This window comes from Streptopelia decaocto (assembly GCF_964273445.1).
Source record: "Streptopelia decaocto genome assembly, chromosome: 1".
In the NCBI taxonomy this organism is placed as follows: Eukaryota; Metazoa; Chordata; class Aves; order Columbiformes; family Columbidae; genus Streptopelia; species Streptopelia decaocto.
The window spans coordinates 205,470,791-205,484,112 of NC_138663.1; positions in this window are offsets into that span (position 1 = coordinate 205,470,791).

Below are 13,322 nucleotides of genomic sequence, written 5' to 3' on the forward strand. Positions count from 1 at the left end.
AGAGCACGTCCCCTCAATAGGGTCCAAGATCCATTAGTGATGAATCTACCATTATTATTTTCTTCAGTTTTACACATGTAAGTGAAAAAAAGGCGAGTTGTCCATAGCTAGTCCAAAACCAGTGAGAGTGATCCTGCTGTATTTCAAATAAGTATCTGACAAGATTACAAGTATATAAATACCTTTACTTCATTATAAGAAACCCCATTTCTTTTCTTAAAAGGGTTTTCTTTGGCTGTCTATTGATGATAACCCTGATGGAAGTGGGCTAAGGGATTGTCTTGCTCATAGTTGGATCTGGCTCTGATGATTTCCGCCAAATACAATCAAACATCAGACAACATATAGTTAAAAGCTGTAAACATTCCTGGTACCCTCTGGAGTGTCATTTCCGTCCATTTAACAGCTCCTTTAGATGTAGTTCAGATGTTAAGAGTTGATCCATAGCCAGGAATGTGGGTGCTGAGCAGCCCAGTGGCAAATGAAAGATACCAGGTGGGAGAGGAGCAGGTACGGAGTACCTGATACTCAGCCTAAAATTCCATGTGTAGCTGTGCAGCTGCTTTGATGCCCAAAGCTGGAGCCCTGCTGGCCATCTGAGTATTTACATGAAACTGTGATTAGAATGGTTACATGTGCGCACTTGAACTGTCTGTGCACTTGCCTATGCAATTTAAAATCAGGCCTGCAGTTTGAGGCTGAACTAAAAAAATAAGGCGGCTATTCCTATCATTGTTTTACACTATTACAACACAGTTTGCATCCACAAAAGAGCCACAGCAAACAGCCAAGCACAGGCCATGGCACACAGAAAGGGTCTGAAAGTTCTGCAAATTTTATGGTCAATTTTTATCTACCAGGCAACTTTATAAACCACTTCATAGCAACAAGCCAGCATACTCGCTGTGGAAATAAATATTAACTCAAGGATTATCAGAAATAAGTAGCTACCCTGAACTCAAATCTTACCTTGGCACTTAAGTTAAAAGAAACGGGACAATGAGGCCCAGGGTACCAGTACAGGTTAGGGATTGACCTGCTGGAAAGTAGCGTTGCAGCGAAGGACTTGGGAGTTCTGGTGGACAACAGGTTGACCATGAGTCAATAATGTGCCCTTGTGGCCAAGAAGGTCAACGGTACCTGTGGTGCATTAGGAAAAGTGTGACCAGCAGGTCAAGGGAGGTTGTTCCTCCCTCTCCCCTCTGCCCTGGTGAGGCCACATCTGCAGTACTGGGTCCAGTTCTGGGCTCCCCAGTTTAAGAAGGACAAGGAATTACTGGAGGGAGTCCAGCAGGGGGCTACGAAGATGATGAGGGGTCTGCAGCATCTTCCTTATAAGGAGAAACTGAGAGAGCTGGGTCTGTTCAGCCTGGAGAAGAGAAGCTGAGAGGGGATCTCATCAATGTTTCTAAATATCTCAAGGGCGGGTGTCAAGAGGATGGACCAGACTCCTTTCAGTGGTGCCCAGCAATAGGATGAGGGGCAAAAGGCACAGACTGAAGCACAGGAGGTTCCATCTGAGTATGAGGAGAAACTTCTTCACTTCGAGGTGCCAGAGCCCCAGAACAGGCTGCCCAGAGAGGCTGTGGAGTCTCCTTCTCTGGAGACATTCAAACCCACCTGGACACATTCCTGTGTGATCTGCTCTGGTGAACCTGCTTTAGCGGGTGGGTTGGACTGGATGATCTTCAGAGGTCCCTTCAAACCTCAACCATCCTGTGATTCTGGATTATATAATGAGACTTTCCCCTGATTTGCCTGTGTAATCTGTCAGACTATTTTATTCTCTACTAATCCCTGCTAATTCTGTGCTTCCTTCTTTTCTGCCCTGCACCTGGAACACACCTGTATAGAAGGGAACTCAAGAGGCCATTGGCCTCACTGGCCTCATATAGGATCAGTTATGCCCAATGCATTCCTGACTGACATTTCTCTAACCTTAAAACCTTCATATAATATCCTCCACAGCAATCTGTTCCTATTCATTATCTATACTTACAGTTTCCTATATGTAAACTGAATCATCTTTACTGTAATTAAAACCCATTGTTTCTTGTACTATAGAAAACAAATGATTTCTTCTTTTCAATGGCGTTTCGTATCTGTTATCTCTCTTCTCAGATCTCTGTTGCTTAGGACAAGAAGTTCCAGTTTGTTCCATTTTTCTGTTGCAGGCCAGGGTTTCAACCCTCTCACCATTCTCTGCACATTCTCCAGCTGAGTCATATTGTTCTTGAAGTGCAGTGCCTGGAACTGGATAACCAGGCCCTAGATGTAGTAGCTGACATTAGTCAACTTTTTATCTGTTATAATTCCCTCAAACTCCTTTCTGAAACACGGTCCTTACTTGTGTGTTCTCTGTCCCATGCTTGTGCAGTTGAACATTTCTGCCTAAGTGTAATGTCTTTAATTTACCCCCATTAAAAAGCTATTTTCAGGCCCTTTTAGAAATATGTGAAGAGCTTCTGGAATTCTGATCGTATACCCCAGTGTATTTTCAGTCCCCTCCCACCTCTTTGTCATTTCCATGTGGAATGTGCCCATTTTCCATTCCAATGGCTAAAATATTAGTGAATAGATTGAAAAAGATTTAACGAGGGAAAGTCCCACTCGGTAATGCTGCTATACTAACAAAGGATGGAAGTACCCAACACCGATATAGACCAAGTCTGTCATCTCCAAACCTTTTAAGGTCTTCAAGTGGAAAAGTGGCACAAAGTCATGTTGGGCTATGGTTTAACCTGTTATTTTTAAAGGCAGCATGAGCTTATGTACTTTGTTCCCCACCTTCCCTTTGGCACTTGCACCTGCACAGCCTCTTCTGTCAGGCCAACACAACGATCTGTGTAGCCAAGTGGTAAACAAGGAAAACTAAAAGAGCACAAAGATAAGAAGTGCAGCTCACGGGTAGATGTGTGCCCTGAACCAGGGCACTGTGGAGCTGCTGCCCACACAAGGAAGAGGACAGGAAAGTGTGGCTGGAAGCATTTTAAGAAACACTCAGCCCTTGGTGCTGCTCAGAGGAATGGCCCCACACACCTCTCTGCTCGTCTTCTCTCTGACGCTGCGTGTAGTACTTGAAACTACCATGTTCTTTTTGGCTTGCTTGGTTTTCAATCTGATCGGATCCCTGACTTGGCTGACCGCATATCTAAACAGTTTGGCTCAAGACAGGTGGTGGACATAGGAGAGGGGTCCCTAAAAAAGTAGTTTTATAATTTTATTGACTGACTTTCATCTAGCTAAAAAGAAGTTTTGGCCCAGAAAAGTGTCTTTTTTTCCACCTCAGTGTGTGGCTGTGTGATTGATGAAAGGACACAGCAAGTACCAGCAGCGTGTCCTGGGACTGCCGCCTTCTGTGTTGCTAAGGGTTTTCCATCACAGCTCCATGCCCCAGCTCTGTGTCCTCTCCCCCCAGCTGCCTTGGCAGCGTTTCCCAGAGCCTCTGGGGCAGCATCTCTGCCTTGTTTTTCTCGTGCTGTTGTTCTCATGACCTTGCACCTGCAAACCCTCGATAGTGTTCTCAGCAGGTTCTCATGGGAAGCGATTGCCACCAGTGTGAGAATCACCCCTTCTTCCCCCCTTTTCCTACCCTTTGGTGGTTGCTTTTGGTTTACATTACAGGGGGCACAAAGCTTAATAACCATTCAGTGTACAGCACCTACAGCGTAAGTGGTTACAACCAATAACATGAGTGTGTCCCAATAAACATTATATTGTTATCATGGGAAAAGCACCACAGGGGGACCCGGGAGAGGAGTCCAGTAGAGGATGTTTTCTGGGGACCTTCCCAGCACTTTTTTCTCAGCTTAGAAAAGTTCTCCTTTCCCTTTCTTTTTCTCAATCTCTCCCTCTTTAGTTTATTTTCACTACTAGATTCAATGTATGCCCTCAGCTATGAACCCCACTAATAAATCTTTGCACATGTGGGCTTGCCCTCACACCCTACACGCACCAGGGAAAGGGTGTAGAAGGCAGGAATCCCCCCAGAAGACCCCTTGTTTTAGCAACAAAGTCTTAGACTCACTTTGCAGCATGTCACAAATAAGAGTGCAGTTCCATGCAGTTCAAATTAATCTAAATTGGGTTTACCATCGTGTGTAATGGAGGGGAGGGAACACAGGACCGAGGCAGGAGGGAGAGTGACAGTAGAATGGGAACGTGGTTTTGGGGACAGCCTGCAGATACATTGGACCAGAACAGTGTGAAACCACATTCTAAGTGGGAGGAAAAGCCGTTAATACCCAAGACTTTCCGTTTTTTTATAGAGTTAACAGGCTTACATGACCAGAGGAACAGATCAGGAATAGGAAGCTGCCCGTCAGTACAGAGACAGGTAGATCCTGGGCGCAGGGCTCTGGGGAGAAGAAAGAGCAACAGAAAAGCCATGAGGAGATCAGACACAGGAGCTGCTCCAGTCACTGTTGTCCCCTTAGCACCGTGGACAAATCTGTGCCCAAACCCTGTTGTGAAGTTTCACAGTTACCGTGGAACTACTGAAAAATTAAACTAAAATATGAGCTGAGAGAATAACCCGTTTATTTATAGATTAACCTTAGGTGTCAGACCATTTTTCCCAGCAAGCAATTCCCGCACTATGCAGCTAAAGAATTAGAAAGAATATGTATGTCTCTAAGGCATTTCCAAATCATCAGATTTTGTTTCAGCTAACCATTGGACTGATATTTTAGCACTGTGAGGAGCTTCTGAAGATGATGCCAACACAGTCATCATGGCTGTGTGTGTTTCAGTGGAAAATATTTTGGGCTAAGTGTTGTATGTGGCTATTTCAGTAGAAAAATATTTAAGGGAAAGTGTATTGTCATGGTAAATTGCAATGAAACACTAGGGTGGGGCGTGGGAAAAAAGGCACAAAAAGAAAAAGGCAAAAGACACATTTTGCCAAATTTTATTCAATTATCCCTATATATTTTTTGCATTAGCTGTTTCTTTGCTGAGTGATGCTTACATAGAGCAGTGTGGCAGAAGGCTTGAGTCTGTACTAAGTACCCCATGCACTGGCTGTGTAAACAAGGTTGTTTATCTAAGAGGACTCCCTGATGGAAAGAGCAGCCTGCCCAAGAGGCACCATGTGGTGATGGAAGGATGGGGCTTCCCTGGATAGTCCTGACCCCAAGTTGAATCCAAATCTTAGTGGGGATCATCCTTGTAGTGGCTTTTGGGAGGATGTGGAGAAAATTCTAGGGAAGTAGCTGCACACAGGTCTGCTCACTGTACAGACAGGGCAAGAGAAATACAGTTTATCTGAACATTAGTTTCCTATACTGGCCTTTCAGATTCTCTGATGCTATGGTCATGGATTTAGTACTTTACCATTCACACTTCCAGGAACAAGTTCTAGGATGGACATCAGCCCTTAGCATTTAGGACATGTTTTATTGCTGTTCATACAGGCATATCATGCTAAACCAGCAGCTGGATCCCTGCTGATGGACGTTGTGCTGCTACAGGACTTTGTCACAGAGCCAGTGTGGGGCTGCAGATCCTCCACATTTCTTCCATAAACTGGGCTCTGAAGTCTCTTTGTAAATATGCTTCATACACTGTACATGCACCTCAGTGGCTCAGTGAAAGCTCCTTCACACACAGGACAAGCTATTCTGGAAGAAAGGTCACTTTAAACTGGACTAATGGCTCTGTTCACATGAGCTGTGAGTCCATGAGGATTTATTTGGTGACGACACTGGCTGAAGTAATTCTGGCTTTTTTCTTCCCACCTCCCTCTCTTCCCACCAATTGTTCATGTGCCACTCCCCGCGCTGCGTCAGCAGAACTGTTTGCGTAGCCACATTGTGAACAAATAAGGGAACTGATCTAAAACAACGAGGCAAAATGGAGAAATGTTGTTTGTTTTCTTCTTTTGACCTGTGTGATTCACTGCACAGCTATTATATATAAATCACTCCCTGGCAAAGAACAGGAGGGCAGGTGGAAACAGAAGTTGGATGGGCAGGAATGGGACTGTGTGAGCAGCACTGCTGCTGACTGTGAAGCCACAAACTGAGTTTAGGCTTTACTGATGCTGACTGCACATTGTTGCACCGCTGTCATCTTTACATCAGAGTTGTTATAGTATAGACAGTCCTACACCTTGGGTAAAATCCCCTCACCCTTGAAGACAAACCACGAGCTAAAGTGGGACATGGGGAGATTTCAGGAGACTGCTGAGCTGTAGCCCACCACTGTCATCAGGATGAGATTTTGTTTCTCAGCCACCATTCACTCCTGGCTGTAGCTTCCAGCCTTCCCATGCACCAGCTCTGGTGGTCATCAGAGAGTTTGCAGAATCCGCTCTTGTTCATTAGTTAATGAAGAGAGAAGATCAAGCTACTTTGTGCTTGATCAGTTAGTGAGATGAACTGGCTCTTTGAAAGCCTTTTGAAAAGCAGAGCCTATGGAAAACCAGCTCTAGGAACATGGAGAAGGTTTGTAAAGGCGGAGGGGTGAGACATCCTTCAGTAGTGTTGAGCTGCTAGATCAACTCAGCTGTCTCATTTTCTGATTCAGATACACCTTCCATTTTTTATGTTAGCTCTAGCAGATGTATAAAATATATGACTTTTATCCACATCATCCTGAATTTCTGCAGCAAAATTTAAATGTGGGAGCTGTTCCTTGCTTTCAGAGCATGAGTCACCTAAAGGTTTGACCCATTAATCTTTCAAAAGTGAGAGGCAAAAAAAGACTGCAACCTTTTCTGGCTGTTGCATTCCCATTATACAAAAGAGATGCAATGGGCTCCTGTGTTAATGCTTTTCCATTGGTTTCTAAATTTGCTGTTTTCATAAGGCAAAAACTACAACGTTAGCTGTCAGGCTTACAAACTCTACTGGTGTTCTGAAAATCCAGCTGTGTTTTCACATTCTTAATAAAAATACCAGTAAAAGAGCCTCTATAATTGGAGATTAACTGAGAGGGTTCTTGACAATACATGGGGCAGAACACAATCCACCCCAGTTGCCATGGCTATGTTTTCCCACTGAGCTAACAGAATTTAAAAAAAAAATTTTTCCAGTTAATTCAGCAATTCTGACCTATACACACATAGAAAACAGTTAATATCAATAAGAAGGAACACTTTTTATACAGCAGATGCCGGTATCAGGTAATTGAGATGCAGGGCTATCTCTGTACATAGGTGAAGTGTTACCTGAAGCAGTGTGATGTCAGGGGCAGCACAAATGGCCAGGGCCCAACTGTAAATGTCAGAGCTCTAAAACGTCAGACTCAGCTGCTGCACCACTGAGTAACAGCAGAGGTTTGAGAGCAACAGGGAAGAATATCCCTCCAGCCTCTTCCACACTCGTATGGCATTGGGAACAACAAGCTTAGTTTTCCTGGCCTCTGCTCCTTGATTTTTCTGCCCATTAGCTATTTCAAGTATCCTCCTTTCTAGCACAGCGCAGCCTCTTTGTCTTTAGGATGGCAAAATTCAGTGTTACCTACACAGCCAAGAAGCCCTGAGCTAACTCTCACTCTCTTTAAACCAACACATTTCTTATTGTTTGTTCTTGGAGAAAAAAATTACTGGGCTACCTGGACCAGCTGATTGCCAAAAGCACCACCAGAAGAATGCAGGAGGGTGGAGGTCCTTCTGTCCTCAGTGCTACCTGAAGCATATCAAGGAAGAAAGATGTCTGGGGAGATGTCTTGCTGGAGCTGTTACGAACAAGAAAGAATTGGTCAAAGATGTGAAGGTGCAGTCTTGGCTGCAGCAAACACAAGACGGTAGAGATGAAAACCTTGAGAGAAATGAGCAAGGCAAGTATACAATCATAGAATCATTTAGGTTGGAAGAGACCCTCAGGATCACTGAGTCCAACCATAACCTAACCTAGCTCTAGCACTAAACCATGTCCCTAAGAACCTCGTCTACACGTCTTTTGAACCCCTCCAGGAATGGTGACTCAACCACTTCCCTGGGCAGCCTGGTCCAATGCCTGACAATCCTTTCCAGGAAGAAATTTTTCCTAATATTCAATCTGAACCTGCCCCTGGCACAACTTGAGGCCAATTCTTCTCATCCTATCACTCAATACTTGGGAGAAGAGACCAACACCCTCCTTGCTACAACCTCCTTTCAGGTAGCTGTAGAGAGCAAGAAGGTCTCCTATCAGCCTCCTTTTCTCCAGGCTGAACAGCCCCAGTTCCCTCAGTCGCTCCTCATCAGACTTGTGCTCCAGACCCCTCACCAGCTTCGTTGCCTCCTCTGCACTCTCTCTAGTACTTCAAAGTCCTTCTTACGATGAGGGCCCCAAAACTGAACACAGGATTTAAGGTGGGGCCTCACCAGTGTTGAGTACAGTGGCACAATCACTTCCCCAGATCCCTCTCTGTCAGGCAGCTTTCCAGCCACTCTTCCCTGAGCATGTAGCAGTAGAGTTACAACCCTGGAAAAGCAGATTTTGGTTTATTCCAGGATATTCTTGGCAGGATCCAATGGGAGACTGCCCTAGAGGGCATGAGGTGCAGGGCAGCTGACTGATTTTCAAGAAGAATCTCCTCTAAGAAAAAGAGCAGTCTGTTCTGATGTGCAGAAAATCAAGCAAGTGTGGCAGAAGGCCAGCATGGATGTACAAGGGACTCCCAGCAGAGCTCCAACACAACAATGAGTACAGAAAGTGTAAGCACAGATGGGCTGCCCAGGAGGAATACAGAAACTTTGCTTGAGCGTGCAGGGCTGGTGTCAGGAAAGCCAAAGCTCAGCTGGAGTTGAAACCAGACACGGAGGTGAAGGTAATAAGAAAGGCTTTTATAGGTACACTGGCAGCAAGAGAAAGGCTGAGGAAAATACAGGTCCACTGCTCTGTGAAGCAGGGGACACAGAGACAAAGGACATGCAAAAGGTTGAGGGACTCACTCCTGGCTTTGCCACGGTTTTCACTGATATAATCTGCCCTTAGGTTTCTTGGTTCCCCAAGCCTAGCAGCAGCAACCAGCACGGAATTTAGGGAGCACTGAAGCCAACTGGGCGTGCACAAGTTCACAGACCAGATGGGATGCAACAAAGGCTGTTGGAGGAGCTGGCCAATGTCATTGAGAGGCCACTGTATATCATCTTTGAAAGGTTATGGTGAACTGGGAGGCTCCTGATGACTGAACATGGGTAAAAGTCACACTTGTCTTCAAGGAGAGCAAGAAGAAAGATCTAGGGAATGCCAGACCAGTCTACCTGTCCTTAGTCCCTGGGAAGGTGATGGAGCAAATCCTCCTGGAAGCCATGTCCAAGCACATGAAGGACCAGTAGGTGATTGTGAACAGCCAGCATGTATTTACCAGGCCAAAGTGATTGCTTTCTACAATGAGGTGACTGTCTGTGTGGACAAAAGGGGAGCTGTGGATGTTGTAAACTTTTTGCCAACCTTTTGACATGCTTTCCTAGAGAATCCTCACAGTCAAACTGGTGAAATATGGCTGGGTAAGTGGACTACAAGGTGGGTGGAGAGTTGCCTTGGCCATTGGCTTAAAGAGTCATCAGTGCTACAGTCCTGCTAGTTGCAGGTTACTAGTGGCATCCCTCAGGGATAGATATTGAGGACACTACTGCTTAATGTCTTTTATTGATGATGTGGATGATGTGATAGGGGTAATGAGAGCAAATCTGCAGACAATACTAAACTGGGGATGGACGCAACGGTAAAGGTTAGGGGTCAGCAAAGGAGCTTTGCAGAATAAGATTCGGAGACCCTGGTGTACAGCAAGTGGAACATGAGTCCATAGCGTGTCCTTGCGGCAAAGGTTAATGACATACTGGGCCGTCATTAGCAAGAGTGTAACCATTAGGTTAAGGGAAGTGGTTCTTCCCCTCTATTTGGCACTTGTGAGACCCCATCTTACAAGTGTCCAGGTTTGAGCTCCCCAGTACAAGAAACACATTGATACACTGTACTGAGTGCAGGCTGGTCAGGGAACTGGAGCTTGGGATGTATGAAGAGAACCTGAAAGAACGGGGTCCGTTCAGCCTTAAGAGAAAGCCAAGGAGAGAGCTCATTGCTGTCTACAGCTGCCTGATGGGAGGATATAGAGAAGAGGGATGCACAGGGGAAGGATGAGGGGCAAGGACACAAACTGAAGCATGGGAATTCCTTACGCATTACAAGGTAAAAATATATTACCACGAGGGTCGTTAAACACTGAGAACAGGGGACCACAGTGGCTACAAAATCTCTTATGCTGAAGGTATTAAAACCTGGACTCAACAAGGCCTAGAGAAACTGGCTGTAACTGACCTACTTTGAGCAAGGGTTAGACATGATGAGCTTTGGAAGTCCCTTTCAGTCTCTATAATCCCATGATTCTTTTTGTTTTTTTGACATTTACTACTGCAATCTTATGAGAAATCACATTTGGCAAAATCCTCTCGTATACATGAAATCCAGCCCTCCCAAGTACTCATCATGTGCTTTTAAAATGCCACTAAATCATCTTCACTTGAATCTGACTGCAGATTTTCGAAAATATGTTGTTGTGCTCCCATTTTCCACCATATGCTATTTCAAAGGCCCTGTTACTTCTTAGTTAATCTATGCATGGCATTTATATGCAGTATCATGCTAATTAAACAAATAATAAATTATAATATAGATATATTTTCATAATACCCCCCCATGATGTAAGAAATGCTTCTCCCATAGTACAGTCGAGAAATTGAGGTACAGAAAAGCACAAGGGCTTTCCAAAGAGAATCTTGGCAGAGCACAAATTGAAGCAAAATCCCTGAACTTTCAACCTTGTGTTTAGCCACACAACTAATTCTTTAAATAGAAGTTGAGGAAATGCCCTATGACTTATGGAAACTTGGCTTCCCTGGTGTACCAGGCCCCTCATGTTGCCCGAGGAAGCAATAAAAAGGCAAGTGGTTTAGAGTAAGAACAGTCTGGGGAGTCCAGCAGGACTGTTACCTGGTGAAGGAGAATCACGCAATGTCCTGAGTTGGAAGGGATCCTCAAGGGTCATTGACTCCAACTCCTGTCCCTGCATATGACAACCCCACAGTTCACATCATGTGTCTGAGGATGTTGTCCAGTCTCTTCTTGAAGACTGTCAGGCTCAGGGCCATGACACCTCTCTGGGGAGCCTGTTCCAGTGTCCAGCAACCTCTGAGTGAAGAACCTTTTCCAACCTAAACCTCCCCTGGGACATCTTCCTGCCATTCCCTCGGGTTTTGTCATTGGTTGCTAAAGAGAAGAGTTCGGCGCCTGCCCCTCCTCCTCCCCTTGTGAAGAAGCTGTAGCCACCGTGAGGTCTCCCCTCAGTCTCCTCTTCTCCAGGCTGAACAAACCAAGTGACTTTAGCCACTCCTCATACGGCTTCCTCTCCAAACCCTTCGCCAACTTCATAGCCCTCTTCTGGACACTCTCCAGTAGCTTTATGTCCTTTTTATCCTGTGGCACGCAGCCCTGCACACAGTGCTCCAGGTGAGGCCACACCAGTGCAGAGCAGAGCAGAACAATTGCCTCCTTGCCCGGCTGGCCATGCTCTGCTGCTGGATGCACCCAGGACACGGGTCCCTCTTGGCTGCCAGGGACACTGTTGGCTCATGTTCAACTTGCCGTCAACCAGAACCCCCAGATCCCTCCCTGCAGAGCTGTTCTCCAGCATCTCATCCCCCACTCCATATGTACAGCTGGGGTTGACGTGCCCCAGGTGCCAAACCCAGCACTTGCCCTTGTTGAACTTCATGCGGTTGGTGATTGGCCAGTTCTCCAGATCTCTCTGAAGGGCCTCTCTGCCCTCAAGAGTGTTAACAGCTTCTCCCAGTTTTGTGTCATCAGCAAACTAACTAAGCAATCCCTCAAGTCCTGAGTCTAAATCACAGAATCACAGAATGGTTGAGATTGGAAAGGACCTCTAGAGATCATCCAGTCCAACCCACCTGCTAAAGCAGGTTCACCAGAGCAGATCACACAAGAATGTGTCCAGGTGGGTTTGAATGTCTCCAGAGAAGGACTCCACAACCTCTCTGGACAGCCTGTTCCAGGGCTCTGGCACCTCAAAGTAAAGAAGTTTTTCCTCATATTCAGATGGAACCTCCTGTGTTTCAGTCTGTGCCTTTTGCCCCTCATTCTATTGCTGGGCACCACTGAAAGGAATCTGGTCCATCCTCTTGACACCCGCCCTTGAGATATTTAGAAACATTGATGAGATCCCCTCTCAGCTTCTCTTCTCCAGGCTGAACAGACCCAGCTCTCTCAGTCTCTCATTTATAAAGACACTGAAGAGTGAAGCTCTAGCATCTAGAAGACAGGAGAAGGGACAGACCATGGGCCCAGTAAACTGGTGATGGAGACTGGACTGGTTGATTCTGGGTGTAGAACCTTGCTGTGTGCAGACCAAGAGGCACAGGCAGAGGTTTTCACTTTCCTTGCACTTTAGATGAACCAGTGAAACGCGGTGGAGTCAGCTGTGTGTCTGTCTGTCCGGAGGATGTCAGTTGACAGCTGCCAAATGAAGGGGAGCCGTCTTCTCGCCAGCAGCTCAAGGGCACCCGTGGAGAGAAGTTAAAAAACCTCAACCGCTGAAAACTTTGTGCCTGCCCTTCTTTCAATGGGTCTGCAACACAGATTTGGTCTTAATTAAGATGCCAGCCTAAAAACATCCTGTCATATTTTAAAAGCAAGCCTGTATATTTTCCCACAAACACTTTTATCACAACCTTGATCTTACAGCACAGACCCGGGGCAGAGGTTTTATTAATTGTAAACGACAACCTTTTACTGTATATTATATAATGATTCACTGGAGCTCACAGTTCTGCAGAAGAGAGACTGTTTACTGCTAAACCACTACAGTACATGCACCATTTTAAGCTTATCTCTTCATCTTCACCTCCAAAAAAAATCTAACATACAGGGCACAGCTAAGCCTGTCCCTGCCCTCAATGTCATTGCTTTTTGAGACTGGAATGTTCCCCCCAGGGAGGAAAGACTTTGTTTCTGCCCCTAGAAAAGCAGATAAGACGCCGTGCCTGTGGGCAGATCGCTTCTCCCGCTTGGTAATAGTTTTTTTTTTTTTTTTACTGTTCAGAATTATTATGACTCTGGGACCTGTGGTTTCTCAAAACAAATAAATAAATAAATAATCTGGCAACCCTGTTTATTTCATTTATAGCCGTAGCAGGAACTTGCCAGGGAGAACAAGCAGCACAGCAGAGCCTGTTTTCCTTCTCAGGCAACACCACTTTCAGGCTAGACTTTTGTAGATCAAGAGAACAAAAAAAACCTCCCACCCCTTTTAGGCACAAGAAGGGCGCGAAGGTGGGACAGAGGGGCCGTTCACACCCGTGGCGACACGGGCTGCTT